The sequence below is a fragment of the Amblyomma americanum genome, chromosome 4 (genome assembly GCF_052857255.1).
Source record: "Amblyomma americanum isolate KBUSLIRL-KWMA chromosome 4, ASM5285725v1, whole genome shotgun sequence".
Lineage (NCBI taxonomy): Eukaryota > Metazoa > Arthropoda > Arachnida > Ixodida > Ixodidae > Amblyomma > Amblyomma americanum.
Window position 1 is genome coordinate 94,841,465 of NC_135500.1, and position 15,847 is coordinate 94,857,311.

Genomic DNA, 15,847 nt, shown 5'->3' on the forward strand with positions numbered 1-15,847 from the left:
AAACGACTCGAAAACAAAAAAAAACGATTGTTTCGTACCGCCAAACGAAACGACACGCCTGCCGCATTGGGAAAATACTTCGAGGCCGAAAAATCCTACCTACTTTCTGTTCGTAACGCCAAGTACTCATTTTATCACAATGACTTACCAAACTTACTTATAAGAAACCCCAAGCAATTCTGGCAAGTTTTAAACCCAACACATCCTCCCGATATTAAACTGACAAATGATTCACATGAAGCAGTGACTGACCATGATTGCGCAGAAATATTTAACCATGCATTCACATCTGTGTTCACTACCGAACCCAACGCACTTTCACAATTACCACCCTTTAACTTAGAAACCCCCATGCCGGCAGTCACGTTCGTCGAAGAAGGCATTTCATCCATAATTCGTAATATGAAACTTTCATCATCAGCTGGTATGGACCTGATTAATTCAAGACTATTAAAAAACGTGGAATCAATTTGTGCATCATATTTATGTCTCATTTTCTCAGAGTCACTCTCCTCGGGAATTTTGCCTCTTGATTGGAAAACGGGGAAGGTCGTTCCAGTCTACAAATCAGGTAACAGAGACTCGCCCTTGAATTACCGCCCCATTTCATTGACTAGTGTACCTTGTAAAATCATGGAACATGTCATCTACTCACAAATCGTAAACTTCTTGGACCGAAACCATTTCTTTCACCCCTCACAACATGGGTTTCGTAAGGGCCTCTCTTGCGAAACCCAACTAGCGCTTTTCCTCCACGACTTGGACACTAATCTAGACCGTAATATGCAGACAGACACCCTCTTTCTTGATTTCGCCAAAGCTTTTGACAAGGTTCCCCACCGCCGGCTATTACTAAAACTCTCAAAGCTGAACCTACCCCCTAATACTCTCAAATGGATTGAAGAATTCCTAACTAACCGTTCTCAGTCAGTCTATCTTAACGGCCATCTGTCTACATCTCTCCCGGTTACTTCAGGGGTCCCACAAGGTTCTGTCCTCGGTCCCCTCCTATTCTTAATATATATTAACGACTTGCCCCTGCATGTTTCCTGTAGTATTCGAATTTTCGCAGATGATTGTGTTATTTACCGCACCATTAATAACTGTCACGATCAATACACTCTTCAGACAGAGCTTAACAACGTACTAAATTGGTGTGATAACTGGCTAATGGACCTCAATCCTACTAAATGTAAACTCATGTCCTTTACTCGTCGTCAGAATCCATATCTCTTTCATTATTCAATTTCTAACACACAGATTGAGCAAGTACAATCATATAAATATCTAGGAGTCACCCTCTCTTCTAATCTATCATGGCAGGTTCATATTGGTAACATCATTTCAGCATCAAACAAAACACTCGGTTTTCTAAAACGTCACCTTCGTCTTGCCCCACCAAATGTTAAATTGCTCGCGTATAAATCACTTATAAGACCCAAATTAGAATATGCATCCCCCATCTGGAGCCCACAACAAGCATATCTTATCACCGCATTGGAAGCTGTGCAGAATCGTGCTGCCCGATTCATTCATTCCTCATACTCATATGACGTCAGTGTCTCATCCTTGAAAGCTACATCCGGACTGCCACCCCTCTCTTTTCGTCGTCGCATTGCTAGCTTCACCCTTTATCACAAATTCTTTTATTCTTCTCTCAATCAAGCACCGTATATCACCGCCGCATCACGCATATCTCACCGCACCAGTCATCCCCTTCAAGTTGCCCGCCCACTATCACGCACTACTACGTTTTCAGCTTCGTTATTTCTTCGAGCAGCCACGGACTGGAACGGCCTACCCCATGACATCGTCGCCATCGCTTCAACATCTGCTTTTCAAGAAAGCGTAACAGATCACCTTCAATGTTAAATTACCATCGCTGTTTGTTTTCCTCACTACAAATGTAATCCCACCCCTTGTGCAACACCCCCTGAAATGAGGGCCTTTAAGGAATAAAACTGAACTGAACTGAACTGAACCTCGAAGGAACCGCTCCGTCTTCGCCCAGACTCTTCTCGCGCGGACTTTCGTCGTTTTTTTTAATAGATGGAGTCCTTTACAAGAAAAACTACGGTCCGACCGACACTGCGTATCTCCTCGTTGTCCCAACCGTGCTTCGTAAGGAAGTTCGCGCTGCATGCCACGACGACCTTTCTTCTGGCCACCTCGGTTTTTCCAGAACATTGGGACGCCTCCGCCACAAGTACTACTGGCCACGGCTTGCTGCGGTCGTCCAACGCTACGTTCGAACCTGCCGTAAGTGTCAACGACGGAAGGTACCACCGACAAAACCGGTCGGCCTTCCGAAGCATATTGATCCACCGCAAATCCCATTCCAACAAGTCGGCATGGACTTACTGGGCCCATTCCCGGTGTCCTCAATGGGAAACCGGTATATTGTTGTTGCCACGGACTACCTAAGCCGCTATTGTGAAACCAAGGCTCTTCCCCGTGGCACCGCGGCTGAAATTGCACAGTTCTTTGTTCACCACATCGTGCTTCGCCACGGCGCCCCCGTGGTTGTATTAACTGACCGGGGAACCGCGTTTACGTCGGCTCTTACACACGAGGTCCTCAGTCTTAGTGGCACCAGTCATAGAAAAACGACTGCTTACCATCCTCAAACGAATGGACTTACTGAGAGGCTGAACAAGACCATCACAGATATGATGTCTATGTATGTCGACGCTGACCATCGCAACTGGGACGAAATACTTCCCTACATCACGTTTGCGTACAACACCGCCCTCCAAGAAACGACGCGCTTCACCCCCTTCCGTTTGGTGTATGGCCGAGATGCCCTGACCATGCTTGACGCCATGCTGCTCCCGGATTGTACCCCCTCGTCTGTCCCAGGCGCTGACCAATTCGTTCGCGATGCAGAAGCCGCTCGCCACCTTGCTCGACAACGCATTCGCCACCAGCAGACAACTAACGCCAGGCGTTACAACCTCCGCCACAGGGAGGTGATTTACCAACCCGGCGAGCACGTCTGGGTATGGAGCCCTATACGTGTGCGCGGTCGCTCTGAAAAGCTTCTGCGGCGCTACTTCGGCCCCTACGAGGTGCTACGTCAACTCAGCGATGTGAACTATGAAGTGTACCCGCAAGGAGTTGCCGGTCTTCCCGCCCGCCCAAGTCTGAAGTCGTCCGCGTGCCCGCATGAAACCGTATTACGCCCGTTAGCCCCTCCCGGAGTTCACATTCAGTGCTGCCACCACACGCCATCGCACTTTCGGTGTCTCCACACTCTTTATCCCCCTTGCCGGAGGCATCGAGGCGATGCCTCTTGAAAGGAGGGGGGCAATGCCACACTGCTCACATTCTGCGAGCGCCGCCATGCGGCCGAGTGGCATTACTGGGCTCGTGTGGGAGCGAAGAAGAGGACGTTCCCGTTCGAACGCGCGCTGCTGGGTTTCTGGCCTTCGGATTAAAAAAGCCCCTTTTCGTGCCGCCCTACGTTTTTGTCGGCGACAATATATTAAAAAGAATAATGGACCGAGTACAGATCCTTGCGGAACGCCCGAAGTAACCGGGAGGCTGTTAGACAGGTGGCCGTTAGCAAACACTGATTGAGAACCATTAGTGAGAAACTGCTCAATCCACTGTAGTATGTTAGGATGTAAGTTCAGCTGTGCAAGTTTTACTAGTAAACGACGGTGGGGAATTTTATCAAAAGCCTTCACAAAATCTAGAAATATGGCATCAGTCTGTTTGTTACGGTCAAGATTAGTGTGCAAGTCGTGAAGGAACAACGCTAATTGGGTTTCACAAGAGAGGCCCTTACGAAACCCATGTTGTGAAGAGTGGAAGAAATCATTTGAGTCTAAGAAATTTATAATTTGAGAGTAGATGACATGTTCCATGATTTTGCAGGGTCGAAGGCTTTAGCATAGTCGAGGAATATACAGGTGATTCGGAGATTTTCCTCCATACCGTGAAGCAGCTCATTAGTAAACACGAGTAGTTGTAGGAGACATGTTCGCTTTCTGGATGAAAACCAGCAAGCAAAGACGCAACACGCGAAGATGGAAAAATAGGCTACTTTAAGCGACCGCCTTTTCAGCATATCAAATACCTGCAGGCGTCGCTTTGCATGCATCAGCCAATTGTTCACAAAGCCTTGCTCAGAAGCGGATCGGCAGTGGTCATCAGGCAGTCGAGCAGGAAAGAATATTCAACGCTTGTTCAGCAAACAATCGAGCCTTCATTCACTCGATCCCAAAGACTGGCTAAATGTGCAGACAGAGCCTCCCGCACATTTCATTCTTTGTTCCCTGATTTAGAGTTTACAGTGCAAAGAAAACCACACATCAAGGTCAAGGTATGGTTCATTCTAAAGCCCTCAGCAAAAAACTGAGTTGACGGCATGCATGAGACACAATCCCTTCATTGGGTTTAGTTGCTCTAACTTGGCACTTTTTCACAACTACTGCTGCGGTAGACTTCAAGAACCTCCGTAGCACATTCCACAGACCCAAAGCTACAGTAAAATAAACAAGCGACATAATCCCACGGTGAACACGCCTCCGAACTCTGCGAAAAAGAAGAGATGGGGGAGCCATGTACTTAATCTCTTCTACTTTAACTCTTCTTTATTGTCTAATGCTGTGACACACAGACTAAAATTTAGGAGACAGTTATACAATCGATAAAAGTATTAACACTCAGCCATAGAAGCAATCTGATGCTATCCATTCTCTGTTCCACAAGTCTGTCTGCTATTTTGAATATGTCGCCATATTGCCGCATTTTATTAACGTGTCCTAATTTCCCTATACCCTCTTGAGCAGGCCACCAACCGGCATCACATTTTCTCAAAGACGTGCGGCAGAAAGCATAAGAATGCGGAGGCCGCGCACGAAGAAAACGTTGCTCTTGCTTGCGTCGGCCACTATCGCGATAGCTAGCGGCCTGATCCGTTGTGCAGTTGGCATCAAGGGGAGCTATAGCACCGCAATAAAGGCATTTTAACAGACTGCGTGCGCCTTGGTAAGTAGTCGTAAACAAATGAAGAAGTGAGCTACACTGACTCTCGGAATTCTGCTTAAGAGCCACTGAAGACACACGTTTGGTGAACACCTTTTCTCTTTCAGTGCAGAGCGAAGTCCGGAGAAAAGTTCCCTGTTTCTGTCGACATAGGTGTCTGCTTAACTATCTTCGAAGCGTCTTCACCATGGCCTAAATTTTTCGTGGACCTGTATTCAGTAAAGTGTTTCATCAGTTGTTATCAGGCAACAGTGCAGCAGTATTCTGTATGTTGTAGAAAAGGTTTGAGCCATAAACTCAAGACATTCTCACTGCACCGCTGGTGAACAATCGAAAGCGATAGCTTTTCTGAACCTCAGCCCTTCACACCTGTTTGCACCCGCCCCCAGGTCCATCATAACAACTTCGCTACAAGTGGCATGTAACCCAGACAACTTACTACCCGGCGCTTTTGTTCCTCTCTGGTCCCATATGAGCTCCATGGCCTATGCATCCCCTAAGGGCTCCCTGGCCCATAAGTCTCTCATGAGTCCTCTTGGGGCCATTTGTGCTCCCTGACCCATATACTCCCTGCGGGCGCACTATGGGACAATATGGGCGCATTGGCCCACATGACCCACACCACTCGGGCCCACTTGTGCAACATTTTCTTTCAGCAATGGAGGGAATTTCTGGTTACGGCTTACTGTTACGCCACCGGCAACACCGATTTTTCCGGAGAAATTCTTTCATATTGCTATGGCTCCGAGACAACTTCACGTAAAAAAAACTGCCACAAAAATTACAAACGTTTACGCTAATGCCGCGTACAGCGCAAAAACACAGCCAAAGCTATAGAAACGCCGAGCGGAAATTTTGGCGTGCGGTGTCTGTATGTGACGCAGTACACAACCGGCGATGAAACCACACGGTGGTCACCGGTTAGGCGTCAACGCAGTGTTGCTCTGACTTACGAGGACCGCTGACCCGCCCGCTTGGAGGAATGTCTTGCCCACTCCTGGCATCCGTCGTTTCTTTAGCGCTGCTCGCTTGCAAAGCAGACTACACAGGAAGAATGCACAGGCCTTCTTTCTTTCTCCGAGGCTCTGATAACCGTTCTCCCATCTCCATGCCTGCAGGCAACTTTCAAGTAGGGGGAATAAAGGGATATCTTTTAAAGGGACAGGGGAATAGCGGCTCGCCAGTGACCATCAGAAGGACATTAACCCGGGGGTGTTATTGTTCTGTGCATGCGCGCTGACACCCCGCTCTTACCCTATCCCACTAATTTATAGGGTTCTCCTACTGGGAAACTCGATATTGGCACAACTGTGTACCCATTTTTTTCTGCAAAACCAGAGTTCAAAACGGCTTGAAAGTGGTGTCAGGAGCGGGAGCGACGCGCCAGGCCACCTCACTGGGTAGTGCCGACTCCAGTAGCGCCCGCACGTCATTCTCTAACGGCTCTTAGAAGCCAGGCCATGAGACGGAATTTGAGCCAACAGTGATATGACTGAATGCTCCTTTGCTATAGGTAATTTTTAAACGATCGCAAGCGACAGCCGTTCTTAAAGGGGCTGTCACACTAGCACGACACAACGCTAATGCCGACCCGACAACGAAACCGACGATCGGCCAAGCGGTCGGCAGACCGTTTCTGTGGCAGACCAAGCTGCCATACTAGGCCGACAACGACTCCAAGACGGCCGAATGGGCACAAGATTTACCAGAGGTACCGCTTATCTTCGCAGTGAGACATGCTATCAGGCAGGCGAGGCCGACAAAACCAGCCTGCCGACTGTCGGCGACCGGGTCTTTGCGAGATCGGCTGCCGATGCTTAAACATTCGCCAAACACGAACCGGATTCTACATATCTTGTCGACGTAGAATAAGTTTCAGCACTCGTATATACGAAAAAATAGGAATATAATTACTGTAGGGAATCGCATGATTTGCCGCGTATAGCTGCGAGCGCGGAATGAAACAAATGCGCGAAAAGGTGCCCGGGGCCGTTGCATGCGCGCGCAATGTCCGTGGCAACATTTCCCACTCAAAACGAGCGGTATGTTTCTAGATGAAGATCTGTATTGCGAAACACAAAATGCCCACCGGCGAGACTTGAGAGAAGTTTCGTTCGAAAAGATAAGCGACGCGGTGCAAGGCGGAAAATTATAACAGAAGCGCTTGCAGTGCGCGTCGAATCAGCGACGCGCTACCTTGAAGCACTTCCGAAGTGCAAAGAGCGGTGCAAAAATAACTGAAGAGGTGTTAAAGCAGTGACTAAAAAACGACAATCAACTGTATGTTAAAATAAAGAAAGGAAAGAGCGCTTCCATTGCTATCCTTCCGTGTTTTTCACATAGAGAGCTATGAGCAGCTCGATTTTCCTCAGCTTCAAAAATGTGTTTACAGTCCTAAAATGTTTAGTTGCCATAGAATTATGTGCGTCGCTCCTTCGCAGCCCAATTTCGAAGTTACGTGACGCATCACGCTAAGAATGTTTCGGGCGTAACTCAATGCGTATCAAAAATTGTGCGCGTGAAGACAGCAGAACCAACAGTGGGCCCCGCGGCCGGCCCTGTGAAAGCTGCCGAAGGTTTTACCGGCGACTGCACTGCATCTCAAGTCTCAAAACATCAGCAGTATACTCTCAGCCAGCTTGAGAGAGGTTTCTGTCTACAGTTGGCGGCAAACGCCTCCTGCCTTCTCGAGTTTGACTCCTCTGAAAAAGAACACATCAGCTGAAAACCGTATCTACGCTTCTCAAGCTGTTAGTCATATTTGTCCTCTGCGACATTGTGTTAAAAAAAAAAAAGACTCCGGTGACGATGTGCGTAACGTAGTAACTACACAATCCGGAGGTTGTTTGTTTAAACCGACGTGACGGAATTTTTTGTTCTGCTTCTTTTTTTCCCTTTATTAATCTCCTCCTTTCCTTGTTTGCCTGAGAGCGGCTGCTTTTATTCTTCGAGCCGTGGCTTTTTGAGCCAGCCGCAAGGGCCGCCCAGTACTGGGCGGCACTCAATCTAGGCTCATAATCCTGACTGATAAGGCGTTTGTTTGTTTTAGTATAGTGGGATGTACTAAAAAGAATTAAGAATAAAGCCACCTGGCTCCTGAATTTCGCATAGCAGAAAATAATAAAGTGAAAGAATTAATGAAAATAACAGTAGTGTCAAAAGAAGGAGAGCGAGAAAAAGAGGGGGGAAGGCGACTCGGCGGGAGGTTCGGCAGCTTGTCTCGCTACTGTGACATGGGAATTGGCGGGACATCGGTTGACAGCCGTCTTGCAAGCGAGACGGCGCCGAAGCCGACGGTCCGCCATCTTTTTACGTCGGCATATTGTGAGAATATGAAACGCTTTATGAGTGTCTGAATGTCTGAGATATGCAAGATATGAGTGTCTGAAGTGTGCATGTAATCGCTGCTACAAACATGCTCGGATCTACTTTCGCGAAAGCGGAGATATCTCAAGAAAGAATCCGTGTTTGTTGTGCCCACTGCTTATGTCGTGGACGTGATTTGAGACACTTACACCGACCACGATGCCAGGACTGGAACTACAAGTTTGTTTAGAAGTTGAATCTCTGAATGGTCAACGGCGTTTTTTTTTTTCGTTGTTCCTTTATCGCCCGTCCTTAGTGCGCACCTGGCGAATTCTTGTTTTCGCAAATACTGTGTTGACGATAGTGGCTTATCACGCAATACTTGTTAGAACAAAATACGCCAGCGCATAGGAACCTGGAGCCGTGAAGGAGGCGGCACATCTTTAGGCGGCTTCGCCCAGTATACAAGGACAACTTCCGCGCCAGGAAGTTAGCAGGATCACGCTATTCCACTATGATCGCGATAACGGTTTGTGGTTTCTCCCATCGTTTCGAGAGCAACTTATAACTCTTTATCTGATTCCTGCGAGCGGTTCCTTTAGGACGCCTGTGCATTCCGAACGAAGTCGGCAGTCGCCAAAAACTGCACTCCACAAAACAACCCTGAGGCACCTACATTCGCAAGCCCCGCTGCTAATGACGTCATAGAAAGACGTCTTTGCGCCGATAAGGGGCTATTAGAGACTCGCAGTGTATCGCCTGCATTCCGTGCAAGACGATCTGCAAAGCGATAACCGATGCTTTATTAATTCCGGACGTAAGGCTTCGAGCATTGCCGCAATTTCAGGTCTTGCCTGAGCCGTCGTTAGATCTGATCAGCATCGCAGCCCGCGGTGGCGGTGAACGTGTTATTCTCGTCTGCGTAGCTGTGAAAATGAATGCTCCGCACTTCAATGCCGAAGGCCGTCCCACCTGTTGTCATTCGTCTCTTTGGCAATTCGCAACAATAGAAGCCTGTCCCCACGAACCTGCTGCAGTTCACCATAATGTGCAGGTCTGGTACTGATCGCGAGTTCGTTGGTTAAGAAAAGGCCCCGACTAGCAGGTTTCGATAGGTGAATCAGAATGAGAGTTAATGTAATGAGAATTTCGTGCTGGCTGATCAACAGCATGTTGTCGAAGTTAATACGAAGCCCCACACTGCGGCGACCTTTTTGGCCTATATTGCCACATTAACGTTTCAAAATTCATGGGAAATTCACCCTTTCAGCTACCGCTCACGATTTCTATCAAAAACGCTTTTCTCATGAGCGCCAACTGGTCAGGTTTGCAAAGCGAAGCACCAACTGATAATTTTCGGCAGTCATGCATATAAAACATTGCACAAATCGATGTAGTGGTTGCAAATTCTAGCACTAAAACCTAGGAATTCGTCAAATGAGCACTCACGGGCTCGTGGGATCACGTATTCTCTTTCGAACATGCACGTGACGCATGAAATGAGTGATACTGTTTGGGGTGACAAAATCAATCTTCATGGTGAAGGACCGTGCTGCCAGGGTCACTTTTTTGAATAAAATTTATTTATTTCATTGGCTTATGCAGGACAAAGCAATCGCCTTATGATGTAAAGAGTGCTAAAATCGTCTGAAATCTTGAGCACACTCACAAACTACTGTGAGTCCTGTGTGTGCACAGCTGGAAACATAGCGCCTAAAGTACTCATTGTGTGAACGAAGAAAACTGCTAGCTACTCAAGAAACACAAATAAAAAAGGAACACTTTACAAGCTAAAATAAAATGCTGCACTATAGACAGCACTTTCGCCTAAACCTCCCTCCGCTATATATTCTGTAAAAAAAAATGTGGTAAGATTTACAGTGTCTTCACACAAGGCACAAAAAATGAATAGTCTAGCGTTAACTTCAATATAACCTTCAACCGTGTAGCTGCACTAGCGAAGAGTTCGTAGAGGGGAAATGTATTTGCCACATAGAAACTAAGCCGCCGCAGTGGCTGCGTGGTTATGGCGCTCGGCTGCTGGCCCGAAATACGCGGGTTCGATACTGGCCGCGGCGGTCGAATTTCGATGAAGGCGAAATTCCAGAGGTCCGTGTACTGTGCGATTTCGGTGCAGGTTAAAGAACCCCATGTGGTCTAAATTTCTGGAGCCCTTCACTACAGCGTCTCTCACAGCCTGAGTCGCTTTGGGACGTCAAACCCCCATAAAGCAAACCAAGGCAGAGTAACTACTGAAACCCATAAGCAGCATTGCGCACTAACCTTCACGCGTGCAATGCGCTAGCTGACGTCCTTGCCACGAAATGTCCTCGTATAGAAACCCACAGTGAACACCCGCTGCTTCCGCTAAACGCGAGATCGGATCGGTAATGAAGCCGCTTCGCATTCGGTCTGTCGTTTAGCGAGGCCAGCACTGTACATTTCACAAGATCACTGTTACTTCACAGGAGTATCGAGAAATTATCCGACGGTATCCCGGCACTGGGCGAACGACTTTCTCTTCTGTCGCCGATCTGTGCGTCTGACTTGAAGGCCTCTTCGAGGTTGTTGTTGTGTGGCGCAACAGTGCGACCTCATTAAAGATTAAATCAGTCCTCATGGAATTCGCTTTTGTTTTCAAACTCGCTGTAGAGTCACATGCTAGGACTTCACAAAGACGATTGTTAGCGTGACGTACCTGTATTGTTTTCCTTCTCAGTTCCATTTCTGAAAAACATAAACCCATTGTATTCCATGCCGAGAGTGTGTGTCATCGACGCCTCGCTGGTTGTTCTGCGCCAACTACTCTTGTTTACCTTCTTTTACGCAGCTGGAACAAAAGAGACAAGTGTGGAAATGCGAACAGTACAATAGCCAAGTCTCGCTTTATGCTGTCGTGTATGTGCAGTGAACGCTAGTATGGTGATATCATCACATGGTGCGAATGCACGAAGTTTTTTACTAACGATGCAAGCTTCTCTCCGACGCAGTCGAGCCGGCACCTTCAAGGCCTAAAAATCAGACACTGAGGTGCATCAACTAATTACAGTGCTGTACAATACGGTACAATCGTGAAATGTTATAGTACTCGTAACGCTAATCGGAAATACCGTATTTCGACACAGTCAAATTCTGACAATAGAATACATTCGACGGCACAAAATTACTGAGTATAACTGGTTACATCCGAGGTGTGAATGTTACATGCACGCATCAGTGAATTCGCAGAGCAGTCTGCCTCAGTGTTGAGATAAGAAATCAATTGCAGAGCATAAACAAAGGTAGTCTGTACTTCTGAGCTGGTACATCAGAGCTGGAAACTAGAGAGCTGTCCCATTGAACTACGACACCGTCAAAGTTGTAAGCGCGCCTGTCACATTCATTTTTGCCAAACTTGAACGATCAAGGCCTGCGGAGGTCCTGGTCATGAGACTTGCTACCCCGTCTTGCAGACCATTCGCGATTCTAGTCGCAGTGACTAGAATCGCACAGAGGAGGCCCGTTTTTCGTCGCTCTGCATCAGTGCTCATCCTCCGACGACCCGACGCCCGGCGATCAGCACGCAGGCGAGTCTACACAAGGCACCGAGACCCGCTTCTCAACAAGACCCTCGGGTGCGACCTAGAGAATGGAAAGCGAAAGTGACTCCGTGCGATTCGTCCTAACAAGGCTGTAACAGAAGGCGATAAGCCTCGAGCATTGCAGAACCATAAAAAGGCGGCAGTGCTTAACATTAGCGGCGTCTAGATACTTATCCGCTTCGTTGTGTAACGGAACACCGCTGCGCGCACGCCGGCGTTGCCTTATTTGGTATTACATTTTCTCTTCGTTGCAAGTCCATTACAGGTCTCACGTGTGGCTGCGTTACGCAAGCGATACACAGAAATGATAATAGTACAAGAAACAGAACTAAATAGAAGAGATTGAGACATCAAATGCGCTTCCGTTACTGCGCGTTTTTTTCTTCTGAGGTTAGGTCAGGAAACTGTTCTGTGTTACGTGGTCAGCCGCTGGAAGTGAAAGTGGCCTGCTGAGGCGACCTTCGATCAGAGATGAGATATACACAGCAAGTAATGATTGCAGGACAGTCAAATCACAGTGAAATTGTTTGTCCCTGAGGTATACAGGCTTACTCTTGCTTTTCTAATGAGTAAATACCGACGCCCACCACAGATGCCTGGCCGGGAGTCGCACTAGCTGGCGGATAAAATCAGCGCTGTCTCTAATTATTCGCTTCAGATTCGTTATTTTATGTCTTTTTTTCGCTTCGGTAGCACTCCCTGCTTGCTGCCTGCACCGCGAGTCTGGAAAGAGTCATTTCCGTTCCGACGTGAGACCAGTAATAAAAAATGGTGCGCAGAATGAGTTCTGAAAGATAGCCGTCCTTCGAAAATATTTATGACGCCGATAACAAGCGCTTCAGCAAAGCTGCTCGACTTTCTGTACATGGTTATAACGCCTTCATTATCACCCTTAAAAGGCGACGAACATTGATGAACTAAGATAACGAGGTTAAACAGACTCTGAGGATTCGGGCGTTCCCAGGGAGTAATAAGGAAGTGATTATGAAGGTTAGATAAGGAAGCAGCTTCTCTCTCTCCCTCTCTCTTTGTCTCTATATTTTGCACTTCCCGTACCGTACACCGATATGCACTGCCGTGTTTTGCAGGTATTACGAAACGTTTACTCGGCTGGGCACGTGGCAAGGTTCAGTTACATTGCATGCAACTACGCAAAAATGCAATGATAAGGCCAGGTGCAATCAAGCTGATCGTCCAGACCGATATCCAAAAGAGAAAACCTCTTTCTCTTTTTCTCTCTCTCTGTCAGCGAAATGGGGGCCCCGTCTATTCTGCTGTAGTCGAAATGACGGTCAACCTCCGGGAGAAGGCTCTGACAATTTTTAAATTACCAAATCGATTTGCACTGACAGCAGTGCATTTCTCATGAAGCTCCTAACAGCTGGACCGATGCACTTTTTAGGAATACTTACGGATGCACGCTTTTCTTCTTGCTTTGTAGTTGAATTTCAAGGAAAACAATCGCTTGAACTAGCTTCTTCATGAAGTGGCATTTCACTGCAAAAAAAAAAAAAAATTGGGCAGACACTTAACTTTGCTTATGTGTGAGAATGTGAAAGCATTCAAGGGCTCAGCCATGCTACGATGCAGAGTGACTATGAGTCATGAATCATCACTGTGCATAGTTTACACAAAATCTATACACCATACATGGCGTTATTTGTAAAGTGCTGAGTCATGCTACGTTACAGAAGTACTGTGCTGAGTCATGCATCACGACTATGACTACGCGTCGTGACCACGCTACTTGTAAAATACTGAGTCATGCGAGGTTGCAGAATCAATATGAGTCCAGAATATGATTACCAGTCATGACTTTCAGAGGTCATAGTACGTTACGTTTTATCGTTAATGACTATACATGTTCGCTTCATGTTTTCTGGCGTCGCGCACCGGTGTACTGCATCATCCGAATTTCGTGCCATAGACGCAGGCGAACGGCTTTTGTGCTAATGGGACATTTCATGCTTTCACATTGAAACCGTGATGATTGAAGGAGCCCGAAGACGCGCCGGATTGTACGTTGCTATTTGGTTCTTTTATGTTGATATGACTAGCGGTCGCATACAGACGGCGGCTGAAACACGAAATTGATCAAGAGGAAGCCAGCGCCAGCCCCTTGCCTTTGTGTTCCTTCAAATGTCCCTTTTTTGCCTTGAATAGTCTCTTAAATTACAAATCTTAATTGTTACGACTCTGCAAGCAGCGAGAGAAGCGATACTGGTTTCACGCTTTTCGGTTCATGTCACTTCATTTATATCATTTAATAGAATACTCAGTTTTTGTAGTTTATTCATTTGCTGTATGGCGCCGGCTTTTCTTAGCTTCACTATTGGCTGTGGCGAAGGCGCGATGACGTAGAGGTAGAGCGTCCACCTCGCGAGCAAGAGGACCGAGGCTCGAATCCTGGTGCCGCGCAATTCTCCACCTGGTTTCAAAAAAAAAAATCCGCTTGTTGATGGAATTGCATAACCAGGCCCGGGGTGCACCCTGATCTCAGTGACCAGAACCGACAACGCACTCCCTCACCGGAACAGTATTTGGCCACCCTGGTGTAGTACTTCGCCACAGCCTTCTATGAACAAACCAATTAACCCTCGGCCCTCAGTCCCCAGCGGCTGCAGAGCAACTGACCACGGCGGCGGTCACACCTGTGACGCAGTGGAGGCTGCTAAGAATTTCTGGCTCCGGAGAGGCCGCCATTGGAATCTGAACCTGGCAACATTTAACGCTAGAACTATATCTAGTGAGGCTAGCCTAGCAGCGCTGCTCGAATGACTAGCGGGAATTAAATGGGATGTCATGGGGCTTAGTGAAGTTAGGAGGACAGGTGAGGTGTATACAGTAGTAATTGACGGACACATATTGTGCTATCGCGGATTAGCGGACAGACGAGAACTAGGAGTGGGATTCCTCATTAATGAAGATATAGCTGGCAACGTAGAGGAGTTCTATCGTATTAACTATAGGGTAGCAGCCACTGTAATTAGGCTCAATAGGAGGTACAAGCTGAAAGTGGTGCAGGCCTACGCACCCACATCCAGCCATGATGACCAGACCGTTGAAAGTTTCTATGAAGAGATGGAATCGGCAGTGAATAAAATAAAATCACACTACACTGTACTGATGGGCTAGTCCAATGCGAAGGTTCAATGTGAAGGTGGGCAAGAAGCAGGCTGGCGACCAGGCGGTAGGCGACTATGGGATAGGTTCTAGGAATAGCAGGGGAGCGTTATTAGTCTAGTCCGCAGATTGAAATAATTAACGGATCATGAATACCTTCTTCTGCAAGCGAGAGAACGGGAAGTGGACCTGGAAGAACCCCACTGATGGGACTAAGAATGAAATCGACTTAATACTATGCGCTCTACCTGATATCGTTCAGGATGTGGACTTCCTCGGAAAGGTGCGCTGTAGCAACCACAAACTGGTAAGGTCTCGAATTACCTTAGTCTTGAAGAGGGAACGGAATAAGCTAGTGAAGAGGAAGCATATTAAGGAGTTAGCGGTAAGAGGAAAAACACAGCAATTCAGGATATCACTGCAGAACAGATATTCGGGTTTAACTGAGGAAGACGATCTTGATGCTCATACAATGAACGATAATCTGACAGCTATCATTACGGAGTGCGCAGTAGAAGTAGGCGGTAGGACGGTTCAACAGGATACCGGCAAGCTATCTGGGGAGACGAAATATCTGATTAAGAAAGGTCAAAGCATGAGGGTCAAAGAACTAGCACAGCTATCGAAGTAAATAAAAAAGCGCAAGGTAGCCGACATAAGGAAGTTGAATATGGAAAGAATCAAGCATGCTCTAAAGAACGGAGGTAGCCTAAAAGCGGTGAAGAGGAAACTAGGCATAGGTAAAAACGAAATGTATGCGCTTAGAGACAAGGAGGGCAATTTCATTAGCAATATGGATAAGATAGTTAAAGTAGCCGAAGACCTCTACACAAATCTATACAGTA

The 15,847-nt window shown here is 47.2% G+C and overlaps 1 protein-coding gene across 1 annotated transcript in view; it reads left to right on the forward strand.

Annotated features, from left to right (window-relative positions):
* The window catches only part of LOC144129681 (uncharacterized), a 155,842-nt gene that overhangs the window by 132,941 nt on the left and 7,054 nt on the right, over window positions 1-15,847 (forward strand). The gene's annotated exons all lie outside the window — the stretch shown is intronic.